This window comes from Gadus chalcogrammus, chromosome 17, assembly GCF_026213295.1.
Source record: "Gadus chalcogrammus isolate NIFS_2021 chromosome 17, NIFS_Gcha_1.0, whole genome shotgun sequence".
NCBI classification, from domain to species: domain Eukaryota; kingdom Metazoa; phylum Chordata; class Actinopteri; order Gadiformes; family Gadidae; genus Gadus; species Gadus chalcogrammus.
The window spans coordinates 14,618,208-14,623,207 of NC_079428.1; positions in this window are offsets into that span (position 1 = coordinate 14,618,208).

Below are 5,000 nucleotides of genomic sequence, written 5' to 3' on the forward strand. Positions count from 1 at the left end.
GGATAGCCTATTTAGATTGGAGTTGTGCATATTAAGAGATGAGCCAACAGCTGTTCAAAAATGTTAAAAAACATATGAAACCCACATGGATAATTTTATGTTAGGTCTACTTTTAGTAATACTAAATGCTAATTCATGATGCTAATTCTGAAATATTATTCACAGTTCTTTCTGAACGCTTTATCTAAAGGTAGGCCTTATATTAGCATGGTATTGGAAATCATGGTATTATCTATTCTAAAACCTTTTTGTACTTTTTTGTTAAGCATTGAGGTAATCAATAGTGAGACGCATTGTTCCTTAATATAAAACTAATCAATGTTACGGAATGAATAGGGTCAGGGAAATCATAAAAAAACTAAAAACAAACAAAAATATAAACTTTCACATAAACATCGGCTCAACAAATAGGCCTACATATTTATTTTCCGTTCATCCGTTGATAAGGTTTTTCATTTTAACAACTAACTGATATCCTTAGGTTTAACAAACGTTCATTCCTGTGGCCTTTTTTTAGCCCCAGAATGCAGGGACTGTGGTTCAGTCGCCGGAATGAACCGCCTGATGAAAAAGCTTTCTGCATTGAAGAGCAGACTTGATCAGCCCTTTATTACCTCCTCCTCCATCACATTAAATGGCTGCAAACGAAAATTTACATCAAAACTTTGAGGATTCCACTTTAAGACCTATTTGATGAATTTGGGGTTTTTCATTTGAGCGTTTCTTCCCGTCTATTCAAATCAAAGGATCATTTTGAATATGTTCTCACTGTATTTGTAGGCCACGTGTCTTTAGATGTCTAAATGTGAGGCATTGCATTATTTATGTTATTCTTATTTTAACACCATGTCGACTTCTGAAACCCAAATAATGAGCTTAATGTTATCGCAACACTTCCCTCTCGCCTAATAGCTGTTTACCCTCCATGGCTCCGGCCTCCCCGCGGGGCAGCCCCACCACCTCCTCCACACGCACCTCCCTTCCTTCCTCCTTCTCCTCCTCCTGCTCCCTCTCCTCCAGAACAGGCCACCCATCTGGTCTCCCTTTCTGCCGGTTCTCTCGCCTCCTACCCTTGTTCCAGTAAAAGGTGCCAATCACGGTAATTGCCCCCCTATGGCGGCTTTGCCCCCCCCCCCTCCTCCCCTATAGCAGGGCTCTGAACCTGGAAGGAAAAGTTGTGGCGACTCCATAGTTCAGATCTTGTGGCTTTAGAGGTCATTTTAACCCCTAATTTAATCTGTTTTTTTTTGTAAATACAACGATTTTGTTTCATGCGGAGGAAGATTTTTGGTGAAACTAGGCTCTTCAAGGTTTTTTTCTTTATAGATTAGCCAATTCATAATGTTTTTTAACCTCGGCATTGAGTTAGCCACCTACGGTGTGGTCCAAATCACACACCGTTTTACACACACACACACACACACACACACACACACACACACACACACACACACACACACACACACACACACACACACACACAGTTGTAATTGATCGATTTGTCTCTCGTTGCAGCATAAATAAGGCGAGCGTCACGTGCGTACAAATTTGTGGTAGGCTACATAACCTCATCGCACACACGCATGCACGATGCAAACCAAGGATTTCCTCTTACAAGTGCACCACAACACATAGTCTTTTATCCAATCAGCCAGGCTAGGGGATTCGGCTCAGGAGATCACGAGAAAAAACACACCAGAATCGAATCAAATTACATAGACATATATTTTTGTATGCATGAATAAAAATACATATTGTACATTATCTTGACTGGGCATCAACAGAGCCCTCTGGAGCCAACAACAGAACAAAAAATACTCTTCAATAAGTGCAAATGGTTAATGAGAAAATAATAATTATAAAGCATATATGAAGTCTTTTTTTCTGTCCTGTTCGTTGAATGTTTATTAAACTTGTGCAAATATCCATATAGATACACATGTCTACACCTATGTATACATATATGCAAATAGAGCTTTTCGTTGTTTAAAGTAGGCCTATAGCAGGTGCTGGACATGAGGGAAAATAACAAATTACTGCTGCAAAGAATGAGCTATAGGAAAACGGTCCTATAGGGTCATTGCTGAGCATTAAAAAAGAAGAGAAAAGCATATAGATTTCGTTTGTAAGAAATAAAGGAACTGTTCACCCAAAAATCAAAATTATTCTCGGCCAATCCGAATGCAGCGCGGCCCTGCTCAGCGCAGCGTTGGTATGAACGAATAGTCCGCCTTAATAACGTCGATGTTTAGAACAGCAAGCTTCCCGAAGTAGGATACGATTTTTCACAGGAAGCGATTTTACTAGCCATTCTTGTAGTAAGGAAACCCATCGCTGTATATTCAACGATTCAATTGCGGATGGTTTTAGAACTTTATTTTCCGAGGGAGTGTGTGTGTGTGTGTGTGTGTGTGTGTGTGTGTGTGTGTGTGTGTGTGTGTGTGTGTGTGTGTGTGTGTGTGTGTGTGTGTGTGTGTGTGTGTGTGTGTGTGTGTGTGTGTGTGTGTGTGTGTGTGTGTGTGTGTGTGTGTTTTCTGGATGTGAGTGTTTGCTTCCATTAAGAGAAACCGCCCGATTGATAATGTTATATAAACAGGTTCAACATCGCAAACCATATTAAAAAGGGGAGTCTCATGAAAATGTATTTCTTTAAGTATTTGAGTAGGCCTATTTGGACACCACCATTAAAGGCTGACTTTAAAACTCTCTGGTGTACGCCTGGGCCTAGATGCACAAGTCTCCAAAAAAAAATACCTACTGTGATCGCAAATATCCATCGTTTACTTCTGTTGACTTTGGGAATTCTAACCGATGTATTACAACTGCGGTGTGTTCTCTCGGTAGACTCAGTGAAACGAAATAAATCATGAAATATTCAAGCATGAATGGTTTACAGTGCGGGGCCGAGGCCTTGATACTTATCTTTTCTATTTTTTTTTTACAACATATTTAAGATAGACTAAATACAAGCCCTTTGAACTCCAGGGGGACCTGCTTTGTGAATTTCAGAGCATTTTTTATCCGAGCCGAATGGAAGATATTGAATTAAAAAAAATGAATAAAAAAAACACCAGTGAGAAAGGGTGGCGCCCTTTTACACAACTGCGGGCATAGCTCTCTGACCTCTCGGCTCCATCTCTCTCTGCTCAATATTTGATGCCAAGGCCTTTGAATTATGTATGGTGCTTATAGAAAATAATACCGTGTTCAAGTAACCAGCGCGAGTTGTACCGGCGTGAAAAGAGAATAAGAGATAACAGGGGCGTTCGCCGCGCCGCCGGAGTCTGTACGCCACAAAGCTCAGGCGCCCATAGAACGCTTACAGGGGCGTAGAGGGGAATGGGCGGGGGCGGGGCCGGGCGGGCAATTCAGCACGAGCATCGCAGACCAATAGGCCTACACGGTTTAAGAAACCAGGGGTCAGGATCCTTTTCATACACTGCTCTAAATTTGCTTGTGGCTCCAAGGATATATGGTGCTGTTCTAAATTGACCTTGACCTTTCTCTTGCAAGCCACCGGAGCGCCAATATTAATTGATGTCACGCTAAACCGGCTTTTTTTTTGTAATTGATGTCACGTCACCTCCCCTGAGCCAAGATGGGCGAATGTGGGGGATTTAATAAATAAAAACAATGAGATGAGACACAAAAAAGTAAATACCAGCAGCACCCAACAGGTTAAAAATGTTAGGAAAAGATTGGGAGAGGGGCCCCTTGCGGACCCCACACACATTGAGGCCAAAACAATGTGGGCCTGCGTTGGAGGTTTGGTTTTGATTCCAATTGGACAAGCAGTGCATAAAAAAATGAGTATTTGTCACTTTTCCGGCATTTTATAGAAGTCCCGCTTTTTGGTGCCTTTCTTCCCGGACTATGCGGGCGGAGACCAGAACATGGCCCAGCTACGGGTTTGGAGTCAATCCAATTTCGATTTCAATTGATTCCTATTGAAAGCTTAAAGCGAAAATGTAAAGGAGAAATAATTTGCAATCCTTGCAGGTGAAGGAATCTGACTAGTGGAAATTAAAATGACACAAAAAGTTGATCTCGAAATTTAAATCAAAATAGAAGAATTCTTGAAAAGTGATAAAAATGTGGGGGGGTGCGGGCGAGAAATGTGACCACAAAGAAGGCATATGTTGCAGCTAATGCAGGGGTTTAATTAAAATGTTTCTCAGTGCTGAAGGCTGGGATATTTTATGTTAGTGTCAAAGGGATGGATTGAATAAAGTTATAGGGAAGGGTGAAGAGGGTGGAATGTAAAGTCTAGAGATGCGACAACATAAAGTGCTTTCAATCAATAGGTAACAAAGGGGCATGGTCACACTCAGAGAGGACTAATATTTGGGGAGCAAACATCGGTGTTAAATAGAAAACAATGTACATAAAGCAGGTGCCCGACACAATCTTTTTTTTTTTTTTTTAGGAAAATACAAACACCCTTCAAAAAGAAAAAGAGAAAAAAGCTTATCATTTTGAGGCAAATTATCAACCGTCCCAACACCCCCTGCCTGTTGCAACCAAAGCATGTGCATAATAGTTTACTGTACAAAAGACATACGCAGGCTCCATGAGATTGTGAATTTGATGTGATCTGTGACGAACAGCACGCTTCCATTCACCCAAAGTGTGCTGAGAAATACCTTGAGAAACCTAAGATGTAAACAACGTTAAAGAAATAAACAAAAGAAAAACAAACCCGAAACACTCAGAACGATCGAAAAACGACGACGGCAACGTCCACGTCAACAACAACACATTATTTAGATGAGTCCGCAGTAGAGGGGTTCGCCAGTGCTTGTACGGTAAGGGAATTTGTAAGGTACTGAGTGGAATCTCAATGTGTGTGTGATAAGACACAGCCTGCCCAGGGGAAGATGTCCCCCCCACGTATCCACAATGAAGTCCGCCTGCACTACAATGCTGCTGGTGGGTACAGGCGTTGCCGGGCAACTGAAAAAAAAAGATCCCGCAGGGGAAGACAGAAAAAATAAAAAATA